The 14,818-nt window shown below is 39.9% G+C and overlaps 1 pseudogene; it reads left to right on the top strand.

Annotated features, from left to right (window-relative positions):
• LOC134371931 (actin-related protein 2-like) overlaps positions 1 to 1,285 on the top strand; it is a 96,842-nt pseudogene extending 95,557 nt beyond the window's left edge.
• The last annotated feature ends 13,533 nt before the right edge of the window (positions 1,286 to 14,818 follow it).

Raw genomic sequence — 14,818 nt, 5'->3', positions numbered from 1 at the left:
AATAAATAAATAGGGTTGGGGGAAGAAAGTTGGGCAGAAGGATGGGCTGGAAAAGAGAGGAGGAGGAAAAGGAAAGGGCCAGGCGGCGGCTGTCGGTTCTGCAGCAGCAGCTCTCCCAGGAGTGGATGATGGACAGCCAGGGAGGAAGATGATGGTGTGCGATAACACACTGGGTTTGTGAAGTGTGGATATGCAGGCTCTAACTATCCAGAACACATCCTTCCAGCTTTGGCTGGAAGACCTATTATCAGATCGACCACCAAAGTGGGAAACATTGAAATCGAGGATCTTATGGTTGGTGATGAAGCAAGTGAATTGCGTTCAATGTTAGAAGTTAACTACCCTGTCGAAAAGGGCATAGTATGAAATTGGGATGACATGAACCACCTGTGGGACTATACATTTGGACCAGAGAAACTTAACATAGATACCAGAACTTGTGAAATCCTACTCATAGAACCTCCTGTGAACCCAACCAAAAACAGAGAGAAAATTGTAGACGTAATGTTTGAAACTTACCAGTGTCTGGTGTGCATGCAGCCATCCAGGCAGTTCTGAGTTTGTATGCTCAAAGTTTGTTGGCTGGTGTAGTGGCGGAGACCGTGTAACTCACATTTGCTCTGTGCATGAAGGCTTTTCTCTCCCTCACCTTACCAAGAGATTGGATATTGCTACATATCTTATCAAACTGCTTCTGTTGCAAGGATATGCCTTCAAGCATACTCCTGATTTTGAAACGGTTTGCATGATTAAAGAAATACTGTGTTATGTGGGATATAATATCGAGCAAGAGCAGAAACTGGCCTTAGAAACCACAGTATTAGTTGTATCTTATACACTCTCAGACAAATGCATTATCAAAGTTGGGGGAGAGAGATTTGAAGCATCAGCTTTATTTCAGCCTCACTTGATCAATGTCAAGGGAGTCGGCATTGCTGATTTGCTTTTTAACACAATGTAGGTGGCTGACAGTGATACCAGATCTGAATTCAATAAGCACGTTGTGCTTTCTGGAGGGTCTACTATGTACCCTGGCCTGCCATCATGGTTGGAATGAGAACTTAAACAGTTTTACTTAGAACGAGTTTTAAAGGGAGATGTGGGAAATCTTTCTAAATTTATGATCCTCATTGCAGACTCACCACACAGAAAGCATATGGTAGTCCTGGGTGGTTCAGTTCTAGCAGATACTATGAAAGATGAAGACAACTTGTGGATGACCTGACAAGAGTACCAAGAAAAGGGTGTCTGTGTGCCAGAGAAACTTGGTGTGACTGTTCGATAAATCCAAAGCTTGTTCCTTTTTCCTTTATTGCCAACCTGAACTCATTGAACTCTAGGACATAGAAGAGACCTCTTTGTATCCTTTGACTGGAAAGGTCAAGTTTTATTCTGGTGTCTTGGGGAAGCTTTGTAAAATTTTTGTTAATGTGGGTAAATCTGACTGTTCAATTCAACCACTTGCCTACAAATGCAACTATAGAGCAAAGTGTCCTGTCTGCTGCTTTGTTTCTTTTGAATAGACATTTAGATAATTCCTATAGGCTTCCTATTTTCACTTTACTGCTCTAATACTGCTAGTTTTAGTCATTAGCATGTTAGGTGGTATGCCTTTATTAGCATAAGTAAAAAAACTTTAACAGGATCTTTTACATATTACTGGGGTGGGGGTGGTTAAGGATGGGTGAGCAGCCACCAAACACTTTAGGGCATTTCCTCCTTAGTGTGGCACTTTCAACAGTTACTGCTGCAGCTTCAAGTACCTCGTAAATTAGTACAACCACTATGGAAAACAGTATGGAGGTTTCTCAAACAACTACAGACAGATCTTCCATATGATCCAGCAATCCCTCCTCTAGGTATATATCCAGAGGAATGGAAATCATCATGTCGAAGAGATACCTGCACTCCTATGTTCATTGCAGCTCTCTTCACAATAGCCAAGATGTGGAACCAATCTAAATGTCCATCGATGGATGATTGAATAAGGAAACTGTGGCATATATACATCATGGAATACTACTCTGCCATAAAAAAAGAATGAAATACTCCCATTGCAACAACATGGACGAACATGGAGAAACTTATGTTGAATGAAATAGCAAAGCACAGAGGGATAAATACCACATGTACTCACTCATATGTGGGAGCCAAGAGAGAAAGGAAGGAAGGAAAGAAAGACCACAGTAGTGCCGTGGTCTTACAGTGGGAGGGAACATTCCTAGGGCTACAAAGTGGAGTGGGGGGGGAGGGAGGTTGCGGGATAATTGGGTGGGGGATATGGGGTACAAAAGTAATTTCTGGTAATGGGTATGCCCCAGTATGAATCTGGCCCTCACATCATGGGCATGAGGGGTGACAATTAGCTCTGTATCTCATGAATACTCATAATAAAAATAATAAATAAAATAAAATCACATTTTTCAAAGTAAAAAAATAATGATAAACGAACACATACACATAGCACTTAGTAGGGAAAGATTAACAAAAACACTACTGTATAAAACTTACTGTGGCCTTGCTAATTTCATTTTCAATAGGAACTACATTTCTTTTATTCAATGGTCTTCAGGCCTGACAAATGGATGGGTCTGAAAACCGGGCAAATGATGATTATTATCCATTGGAGCAGCTGACATTCACCTTATGCTCAACACACAAGAAACTATCACCTTACCCCATAATTATGTATATTAACTCTGGGAACACTGTGAACTATTTGCCTTAACCACTGAGCCTGCAAGTCAGATTTCCCTTGATTCTCACTCTAAGTTTGCTGCAGCCTGTTTCAGTAATTATGTCACCTGTCTATAACAGGTCAGTTTTGTCACTGAGGCTGGACTTCCATGACTAGGAAGGCTACATTATGTAATAAAAAGAGTGTGAGATTTGTATTTCATCAGAACAGAATTAAAATCACAGAATCATCAACTAATTATGCAGAATCCTTTGCAAATGATCCAGATATCTGTGGTTAATTTCCGCATAATATATTTTGCATAAGTTAGTTAGTTAGGCCCCTCTGTTACAAGTGATGGAGAATGACTCACCAACTGCAGTACATCTCTGGGCCCATGTTTGGAAGATGGGTTATCTATTACAAATCAAGGATTGGATTCACTGTCTAGATTTGTGAATTATGTCAGAGATAAAATTCTGATCTGGAAAGAAGAAAGTTATAGATGAAACCAGAGAAGAGATCAGTCTACTCTTGACCCTAGATCATCAGGTACACTTCTCAGCCCCAGCCCTGAGAAACCATAACCAGGCTTCTGTGAGGTAACTAATACAAATTTCTATGACAGGGAACACTGGGACTCCACCTGGCCACTTCCTGTGCATCTGTGTCTTCTGTTTGCACTGTGGTATTATCATCTGTTTAGCATGACTAAGTAGAGGCAGCACCATGACCCCCTTTCGATTGCCCTTCTGTGCCTCAGTGAGTTTTGGAGAGGATGCACTGTGAGAAGGGACTGTATCTTTCACCAACACAACCATATGAAATGTACCTTGACACTTTTACATCAGTGAATAGAGCTTGTTTTTCCAAAGTCAGCATCTACTTAGGATAAATTTGAGGGCTTACTCTACAGTTACTTTTGGGGAAAAGCATCCCAGCTTGGTGTCTATCTCTGTTGTAGGCTTTGCCTCTCTTGCCTTTAGTCATTGGATTAAAGTAGCAATCACTAAGAACCTGAGACTTAAGGAAGTGAAGCCCATGACGCTTCATTCATCCTTATGACTATGCAAGAAAATAGTCAAAAGGTTTTCCAACTCATATTTGAAAAGTACATATCAAATAAGCATAATGTCTCCATGGCTCACCTATGTTATAGCATGTAATTGGAGTCCATTTCTTTTTAAGATTGAATAATACTGCATTACATGGATAAACCATGTTTTGTTTATGCATCCGTCAAGTGATGGATATTTGGGTTGTTTCCACTCTTTGGCTATTATGAATAATGACACATGAGGACATATATTGTATGACTCCATTCATATGAAATTCCCACAATAGGCAAGTCCATAGAAACAGAAAGTAGATTAGTGATTGCTTAAGGCTGAAGGAAAAGCGAGAATTGGGACTGACTATGCATTAATATGGGATTTCTTGCTAGGTGATGGAAATTATATTGAAATAGGTAATGGTGTGGGTTGCACAAAATCGTGAATATACTTAAAACCATCCATTTACATGCTTAAAAATAGTAAATTTCGATTTCTTTTTTATTTTAAAATTTAATTGTACATACTTGTTTGGCACAGTGTGTTGCTTCAATACATGCATATACAGTACCTGATTCACTTAGAGTAGATGGCATACACATCCGTTGAAATGTTTTCTTTTCTTCATGGTGATTACAGTCAAAATCCTCTTTCCTAGCCATGTAGAAATATACAATATAGTAATAATAGCTCTAGACAGCCTATCACAGCAGAACTTATTCTTCCTATAAATGGTGCATTTTATTTGTGAAAATTGTTTCTCGGGGCCGGCCCGTGGCTCACTCGGTAGAGTGCGGTGCTGATAACACCAAGGCCCCGGGTTCGGATCCCATATACAGATGGCCGGTTGCGCTCACTGGCTGAGTGTGGTGCTGACAACACCAAGTCAAGGGTTAAGATCCCCTTACCGGTCATCTTAAAAAAAAAAAAATTGTTTCCCAATAAAATCAATAAATCAATATAATTAATATTCAGGCTTTTGCCCAGGGTATGAAATCTGGAGAAAGGTTCACTTCAACTCTAGCAATGAGTGAAAGTAAGATAAACTTCGAAATATTAACTTTTCCTTAGGTCTTCTAGAAGCTGGGTTCTTAGAGCAGCTGTCCAGCTTCAATTCTAAGGATAAACTGAATGTACTGATGGGTGCCCCTGAGGCACAGCACATGAAGATAAGTGTCTGTCATGCAAGCTGGGAAGAAGAGATCCGCTAACCGTGCAATGATTCTTTAGGGGTCAATGTTAGAGGGCATCTCAAAAAACAGGAATACTTGGGGACATCAGACAGGGGCAGTTTGTGCTCACTCACACCCTCTTGTTCATGAGTATGAAAAGAGTATTCACAATAAAGTTGGGGGAAAGGTAAACACCCCATATTTGTGGTGCTGACATGATTAGCTGTCACTGTATGGTCTGAAATCTCACCCCTTGTCCTGATCCTTCTCCAATAGGGAGCAAAAGCCCTAATCCATTGGGAGAGGGTTAGCAAAACCCAGGTCCCAGGTGGTGACCCATTGTGGCTGGAAAAGAGTAAATTGAAAAGCCCCTCTATCCCTAGGGGTAGTGCAGGAGACAGTCCTGGGTTCATGATCTTAGACAAATACCATTAGAGATATACACATTTTAAGGGAGGGACAGAAAATCTATATCCCAAAACAACCAAATCTATACGGTAGAGTTTTGCTGCCATTGAGGGGAAGAGACAGTAACAGAGACAGCCCCACCCTCAAGGCCCAGACACATAGATACTTTCAAAAAATGAGCCCTAGTAAGGATAAGAGAAACTTCTACTTCCCAACACAAGCCTATCCCTGAGTAGCAAGCAAGAGCAGTCTGCAGCAGGGGGAGGCGCCAATAGAGCAGGCGGAATTATATGACTAATCCAGGAGAGTTTATTCACTCTGTTTTCATCAACCTCAACGCATGAGGTAGGGCCATAAATAGAGTAGCCATGGTGCAGAAATTGAGGATATGAATGGACCAACTCCTTGGTGAGTGACTGTCTCTCACCGAGAGTCATCTTACCACTGCTGTGACTGAAATTCCAGCCTGCCAACATCAGAGAGGTCTTGATGTGATGCCATTATTTGTAAATACCAGCCAAGTCATCTGGTGACAACTTCGTTACATGGAACACATTCCACCCAGGAGGTGGCAGCAAATCCTTCCTACTGAGACTGATGCATGTACCAAATGAATATGAGATTAACTGAGCTCATATCACTATGCTCTGAGGACTCAGAATGTCTGACTCCTTTAAATGGGAGATCCCATGACTTAGACCAAAGGATCCAGGTACCCGTGGAATCAATGGGGAAATGAGAACATGGCCATGAGATGTTCTGGGAACGACATGATATTGGGACATGTACAATGCAGTAGTTGGGTGCTGCTGGGGCTGATAGAATATTGGAATGGCCTTTTTTAAAATGGATGTAGTGAACAGATTGGGGATGACACTGTTTGCAGTTTAGGTGCTTTTTTCTCATGTAATAGATATAGATATGTATAGATGTTGAGGTAGATATATAGATATGAGTAGACACTAAGTGATATTATATTATTAGATTAATAGATTGCCTGGACAAAGGAACAAAATGAGAGCATAACAAGTGGTCTCTATCACCATACCTATAAATGACACACTTGGAAAATGTGCACATCCTGGCCCTGCATTTTTAGGTGATGCTGGATTAGAAAAATCTCTCAGTTGGAAAACTTCCACCAGAGAACAAAATAAGGATTACCCTAAACCTAAAGATAAAATTTTCTTCTTTTTCTTTTGATTCTTTCATTACAGTAGATCAGCAGGAAAGGAAAAAAATATTATACTATACTGTTCTGGATAATATTCTTAAATGAGCTTGAGGATTTGGGCCAAGGAGTTGAGCAACTTAAATAATCCCCCAGGATACTGATAGAGAGGCGTTATAGCTGGAGATAACCATCAATGGGTGTTGTGTGTTATTTTCCCTCACAAAAAGTATGTTGAATTCCTAAGCCCTGGTACCTGTAGATGTAAACTCACATTATATATAAAGGAAAAAGGATAAAAATGACAGCACATTTTGTATTAGAAACTACTAAAGTAAGAAGTAAGGAAATGCATTTTAAAAATGCTGAAAGAAACCCTTGTTTCAAACTAAAATTCTACAACCTGAAAAAAATATGTTTCTACAGTAAAGATGAAATTAAATATTTCTCAGGCAACTAAAAGTCGTGAAAATTTGCTAATGGAAGCTTTGCTCTAAAATAAATGTTAGGTTATTCAGGCAAAAGGTTAATGACACTAGTTAAAAACTTGAATTCCCCCTAAAAAACTAGAGTGCCAGAAGTGGTAAATACGTAAAAAAAAAATTTTAAAGTTTTTTGAACACCCAACTATAGGTTATCTTTATGAATTTTACTACAAATGTGAATCTACAGATATGAAAAATGTAAAAGAATGACCATTAGGTTGTGATGATGAAGCACAACCCTAAATATACTTTTTTTATTTTATTTTATTTATTTTTTATTTTTTGGTCATTTTTGTGACCGGCCGCACGGTGCTCAGCCAGTGAGTGCACCCGCCATCCTTATATAGGATCCGAACCCGCAGCGGTAGTGCTGCTGCGCTCCCAGCGCCGCACTCTCCCGAGTGCGCCACGGGGTTGGCCCTTCAACCCTAAATATACTAATAGTCAGTAACTTGTTTGAATAATCAGGTAATTTTTACTGTATATAAAATATACCTCAATACAAATTTTAAAACTAAAAGAACGGATAATTTCACCATGCAAACACCAAAAATAGGAAGGATGAAGAAATATATATAAAAGGAGTACCTCATTAAAGAAGATTCCTGGGGGCCGAGCCCGTGGCGCACTTGGGAGAGTGCGGCACTGGGAGTGCAGCAACGCTCCCGCCACGGGTTCGGATCCTATATAGGAATGGCCGGTGCACTCACTGGCTGGGTGCCGGTCACGAAAAAGACAAAAAAAAAAAAAAAAAAAAAAGAAGATTCCTGGGAGCGCCCGAGCCGCGCCACGACTGAACAGCCTGAGGCGGCAGCGGCCAAGAACTGGGAAAGGCGGCAAACCAGAGACACAGAGCAAGCACCCAACCTGGCACAGCACTGTGAGTGACTCCTGACACAGCTCTGTTCGGGGGGTGGATGCCCACGCGGCTCCCGCCTGCACCACCAGGCCACTCACCGCCAGGTGCTGCCTCCATTTTCCCAGGTGCGGGCAGCTCCGCCCTGCTCGGCCATCACTGAGCCCTCCCACTTGCTGGCCTGGCGCCAGGCTTTCCGGAGCCTGCGGACTGGCCTTCGCTCCCACTCCCTCGGTGGTTCTCTGGCGGGGCTGGTGGTGGGGGGCGTCCCGGGCCAGTTTCGGGAGGGCAAGGAAGTACGGGTGGGCCGACTGTCACTCCACCATACCCTGGACTCCGGCCCCAGGTAAACTCCCTGTTACTGGGAGGCAGATACCATCTCTGCGGCCACCAGTTTGGAAAAAAAAGCCTAACGAATTTCTGGTTGGGAATAGTGTGGTAGGAAAGCTCCCAGGTCCGCTTGAACCTGCCGGAGACCAGGCTGCAGGTGGGCGCCAGGCTCGGTTTATACTGGGGGGATACAAAGGTGAACAAGACCCGAGAAAGATCTACATAGTGCTACAAAGGCACCCAGAGAGACTGGTCGTCTGTGCCCAGCAGAAACCTGGTAGACTTCCTGGGCGAGGCGGTGCCGAGCAGGGTCTTGAAGGCCCAGCTGATAGACGAGGGGTGCAGAAGACACGCCCCAGCCCAGCACAGTGCGCACAGAGTGGGGAGACGTGCGGCCAAGGAGGCGGAGACTCGACAAAAACCACACACCCGGTGGGGTCACCACTGCACGATCTAACAGCCTGGGCCAGAGCACACGGAACAGGGAGAAGTCCTGCACAGGAAGTGAAAGCTCAACAGAGATCACACACCCTGTGGTACATGATCCACCAGCCCAGCAGAGTCCAAGCTGACCAGAAAGGTGGCTCCCCGGAGAGGCCCAAGACCCGAGGCAACCACAAACACAAGGCACTAGAGGCAAACTGAGCAGTCACGGAGGGAGCCATACGAAATTGGCAACCACAGCAACATCCTAGTTAGTCATTAGTCTCAAAACGGTGGACTGTGAAACCCCCTGCGACAATGAATAAACACCAAAAAAAAGATACCAGAAATACAAAAAATCAAGAAAGTACACCACCAAAAGTTAATAAATCTCATACTCTAGATCCTATAGAACAAGAAGCCCTTGAAATAACTGACAAGGAATTTCGAGTGATAATTCTAAGGAAACTGAATGAGATACAAGAAAACTCAGCTAGACATCATGATGAAATGAGGAAAAGTATACAGGATCTGAAAGAGGAAATCTACAAGGAAATCAATGTCCTGAAAAAAAATGTAGCAGAACTTGCTGAACTGAAGAAGTTATTCAGCGAAATAAAAAACACAACGGAGAGTTTAACCAGCAGGCTTGTCGAAGTTGAAGAGACAACCTCTGAACTTGAAGATGGGCTGTTTGAAATAACACAAGCAGACAAAAAGAAAGAAAAAAGAATCAAGGATATTGAAGAAAATCTGAGAGAGATATCAGACAACCATAAGCGATCGAATATCCAAGTCATGGGTATTCCAGAAGGGGAGGAAAATGGAGATTCCATTGAAAACATATTCAACAAAATAGTGGCAGAAAACTTCCCAGGTATAGGAAAAATCACAGATCTTCAGATCCAGGAAGCTCAACGATCTCCAAACATATTCAACCCAAAAAGACCTTCTCCAAGACATGTCATAGTCAAATTGGCAAAACTCAGAGATAAAGAGAGAATCTTAAAAGCTACAAGAGAGAAGCGTCAAATCACCTATAAGGGAGCCCCAATCAGGTTAACATCAGACTTTTCATCACAAACCCTAAAAGCTAGAAAGGAATGGGATGATATTTTCAAAATACTAAAGGACAAAGATTGCCAGCCAAGAATACTCTACCCTGCAAGGCTATCCTTCCGAAATGAGAGGCAAATAGTATATTTTTCAGACAAACAAAAACTGCGGGAGTTCACTACCACAAGACCACCCTTACAAGAAATCCTCAAGGGAGTACTGGGTTTGGTTCCTGAAAAATAATTACCACTGCCATAAAAACCCAAGAAAAATCTAAACCCGCTAGTACAATAAAAATGGCATTCATGAAGAGAAAACAAGCTAACAAAAACACTATCTACAACCTAACAACCAACAAACACTGAAAACAAACAGTAAATCAGAAAGCAAGGAACAAAAGATACTTAAGACAACCAAACAACCAATAAAATGCTAGGAATAAATCAACACCTTTCAATAACAACTCTTAATGTAAAAGGCTTAAATTCCCCAATTAAAAGACACAGACTGGCTGACTGGATCAAAAAGCATGACCCAACTATATGCTGCCTACAAGAGACCCACCTCACCCATAAAGACTCACACAGACTAAGAGTGAAAGGATGGAAAAAGATTTACCATACAAACAGAAAAGAAAAACGAGCTGGAGTAGCTATTCTTATATCTGACAAAATAGACTTTAAACTAAAAACCATAAAAAGAGACAATGAGGGACACTACTTAATGATAAAAGGACTGATCCATCAAGAAGAGATAACAATCATAAATTTGTATGCACCCAATGTTGGAGCAGCCAGATTTATAAAACAAACTCTATTAGACCTAAAGAAGGAAATAAACACTAATACCATAATAGCAGGGGACCTGAACACCCCACTGTCAATATTAGACAGATCATCTAGGCAAAGAATCAGTAGAGAAACACAAGATCTAAACAAGACTCTAGACCAATTGGAATTGGCAGATATCTACAGAACATTCCACCAAACAACCTCAGAATATTCATTCTTCTCATCAGCACATGGATCATTCTCCAGGATAGATCACATATTAGGTCACAAATCAAGTCTCAATAAATTCAAAAAAATTAGAATTATCCCATGTATCTTCTCAGACCACAATGGATTAAAACTAGAAATTAATAACAAATGAAACTCTGGAAACTATACAAACACATGGAAATTAAACAGCATTCTACTTAAAGACATATGGGTCCAAGAAGAAATCAAGCAGGAAATCAAAAAATTTATTGAAACTAAAGAAAACAATGATACATCATACCAAAACCAGTGGGATACTGCAAAAGCAGTATTGAGGGGAAAATTTATTGCATTAAATGCTCACTTCAGAAGAATAGAAAGATGGCAAGTGAACAAACTAACACTTCACCTTAAAGAACTAGAAAAACAAGAACAATCTAAACCTAAAGTCAGCAGACGGAAAGAAATCATTAAGATCAGAGCAGAACTGAATGTAATTGAAAACCAAAAAACAATTCAAAAGATCAACGAATCAAAAAGTTGGTTTTTTGAAAAGATAAATAAAATTGACAAACCATTAGCATGGCTAACAAAAAAAAGAGGAGAGAAGACTCAAATAACAAAAATTAGAAATGAAAAAGGCGATATTACAACTGATTCATCTGAAATACAAGGAATCATTGGAGACTACTATAAACAACTATACACCAACAAATTTGAAAATCTGGAGGAAATGGATAAATTTCTGGACACACACAAGCTCCCAAAACTGAAACGTGAAGATGCAGAAAATTTGAACAGACCAATAACAATAAAGGAGATTGAAGCTGTTATCAGAAGGCTCCCAACAAAGAAAAGCCCAGGACCAGATGGATTCACAGCAGAATTTTACCAAACATTCAAACAGGAATTGACACCGATTCTTTACAAACTATTCCAAAAGATTGAAACGGACGCAAATCTCCCAAACTCATTCTATGAAGCAAACATCATCCTGATACCAAAACCAGGTAAAGATATAACCAAAAAAGAAAACTACAGGCCGATATCCTTGATGAATATAGATGCAAAAATCCTCACTAAATTACTAGCAAACAGAATACAGCAACACATACGTAAAATTATTCATCACGATCAAGTGGGATTCATCCCAGGGATGCAAGGTTGGTTCAACATACGCAAATCAATAAATGTGATACACCATATTAATAAACTCAAACACAAGGACCATATGATCATCTCTATAGATGCTGAAAAAGCATTTGATAAAGTTCAGCACTCGTTCATGACAAAGACCCTCTATAAGTTAGGTATAGAGGGAAAGTATCTCAACATAATTAAAGCCATATATGCCAAACCCACAGCCAATATCATCCCGAATGGGGAAAAGCTGAAAGCTTTTCCTTTAAGAACAGGAACTCGACAAGGATGCCCACTCTCACTACTCCTATTCAACATAGTGTTGGAAGTACTAGCCAGAGCAATCAGAGAAGAGAAGGCAATAAAGGGCAACCAGATTGGAAAAGATGAAGTCAAACTGTCCCTGTTTGCAGATGACATGATCCTATATATCGAACAGCCTAAAACCTCTACAAAAAAACTGTTGGAATTGATAAATGATTTCAGCACAGTAGCAGGATACAAAATCCACACACAAAAATCAGTAGCATTTCTTTTCTCCAATAGTGAACATGCAGAAGGAGAAATCAAGAAAGCCTGCCCATTTACAATAGCCACCAAAAAAATAAAATACTTAGGAATTGAGTTAACCAAGGAGGTGAAAAATCTCTATAATGAGAACTACAAACCACTGCTGAGAGAAATTAGAGAGGATACAAGAAGATGGAAAGATATCCCATGCTCTTGGATTGAAAGAATCAACATAGTGAAAATGTCCATACTACCCAAAGTGATATATAAATTCAATGCAATCCCCATCAAAATTCCAAAGACATTTTTCTCAGAAATGGAAAAAACTATCCAGACATTTATATGGAACAATAAAAGACCACGCATAGCCAAAGCAATGCTGAGTAAAAAAAAATAATAATAAAATAAAATAAAGTTGGAGGCATAACACTACCTGACTTTAAGCTATACTACAAAGCTATAATAACGAAAACAGTATGGTACTGGCATAAAAACAGACACACTGACCAATGGAATAGAATAGAGAATCCAGAAATCAACCCACACACTGTCAGCTGATCTTTGACAAAGGCACCAAGCCTATTCACTGGGGAAGGGACTGCCTCTTCAGCAAATGGTGCTGGGAAAACTGGATATCCATATGCAGGAGAATGAAACTAGATCCATACTTCTCACCGTATACTAAAATCAACTCAAAATGGATTAAGGATTTAAATATACACCCTGAGACAATAAAACTTCTTAAAGAAAACATAGGAGAAACACTTCAGGAAATAGGACTGGGCACAGACTTCATGAATACGACCCCAAAAGCACGGGCAACCAAAGGAAAAATAAACAAATGGGATTATATCAAACTAAAAAGCTTCTGCACAGCAAAAGAAACAATTAAAAGAGTTAAAAGACAACCAACAGAGTGGGAGAAAATATTTGCAAAATATATATCTGACAAAGGATTCATATCCAGAATATATAAGGAACTCAAACAACTGTACAAGAAGAAAACAAGCAACCCAATTAAAAAATGGGCAAAAGAGCTAAGTAGGCATTTCTCTAAGGAAGATATACAAATGGCCAACAGACATATGAAAAAATGCTCAACATCACTCAGCATCCAGGAAATGCAAATCAAAACCACATTGAGATACCATCTAACCCCAGTTAGGATGGCTAAAATCCAAAAGACTATGAACGATAAATGCTGGCGAGGCTGCAGAGAAAAAGGAACTCTCATACATTGTTGGTGGGACTGCAAAATGGTGCAGCCTCTATGGAAAATGGTATGGCGGTTCCTCATACAATTGCAGATAGATCTACCATACGACCCAGCTATCCCACTGTTGGGAATATACCCAGAGGAATGGAAATCATCAAGTCGAAGGTATACCTGTTTCCCAATGTTCATCGCAGCACTCTTTACAATAGCCAAGAGTTGGAACCAGTCCAAATGCCCATCATCAGATGAGTGGATACGGAAAATGTGGTACATCTACACAATGGAATACTACTCAGCTGTAAAAACGAATGAAATACTGCCATTTGCAACAACATGGATGGACCTTGAGAGAATTATATTAAGTGAAACAAGTCAGGCACAGAAAGAGAAATACCACATGTTCTCACTTATTGGTGGGAACTAAAAATTAATATATAAATTCACACACACACACACACACACACAGACACACCCCCACACACACACGAACCGGGGTGGGGGGAAGAAGATATAACAACCACAATTATTTGAAGTTGATACAACAAGCAAACAGAAAGGACATTGTTGGTGGGGAGGGGGGAGGGAGAAGGGAGGGAGGTTTTGGTGATGGGGAGCAATGATCAGCTACAATGTATATCGACAAAATAAAATTTAAAATAAATAAATAAATAAATAAATAAATAAATAAATAAATAAATAAATAAAAGGAGTACCTCATAATGGCAAAGGTAGATTCATAAATAAGACAGAACCATCCTGACTATGTACACATCTAAATTTGGAACCTCAAAACAGATTAAATAAAAACAAAATTGAAATCAAGATTAGTCACATACAAAATTAGAGTAGGAGGTATCAACACTCACCTTACTTCTAGAACAAGTAGACAGAAAATCAGCAAGAATATGAAAGACTTGAAAAACATTTAAACCATTTTTACCTTATTTACATTTGGGAAACACTCTACCTCAAAACTTCCCAAACCGAAGTTTTTTCAAGTGTCCACAGAATATTCACCAAGATTATTTTTTATAGATTAAAATCATAGATAATATGATTCTAACCACAGTTGGGTTTAATTAGGAATATATTACAAGGAGATATCCAGAAAGTCATCAAATATTGGAAAATTAATGAACACACATCTAAATAACCAATGAGTCAAAGGAAACATTTACAAATAAAATTAGAAAATATATGTACTGGATGAAAATGAGAACACACCATATCAAGTTGTGCATGATGCAGGCAAAACAGGGCTTCAAGGCACATTAGGCTCCCGCTATTTATGCTAGAAAAGAAGGTTCCGAGTAAAGATCTAAGTTTCACTTTAAGACATTTT

Source organism: Cynocephalus volans, chromosome 3 (assembly GCF_027409185.1).
Source record: "Cynocephalus volans isolate mCynVol1 chromosome 3, mCynVol1.pri, whole genome shotgun sequence".
Lineage (NCBI taxonomy): Eukaryota > Metazoa > Chordata > Mammalia > Dermoptera > Cynocephalidae > Cynocephalus > Cynocephalus volans.
This window is presented reverse-complemented; position numbering and strand designations above follow the sequence as displayed.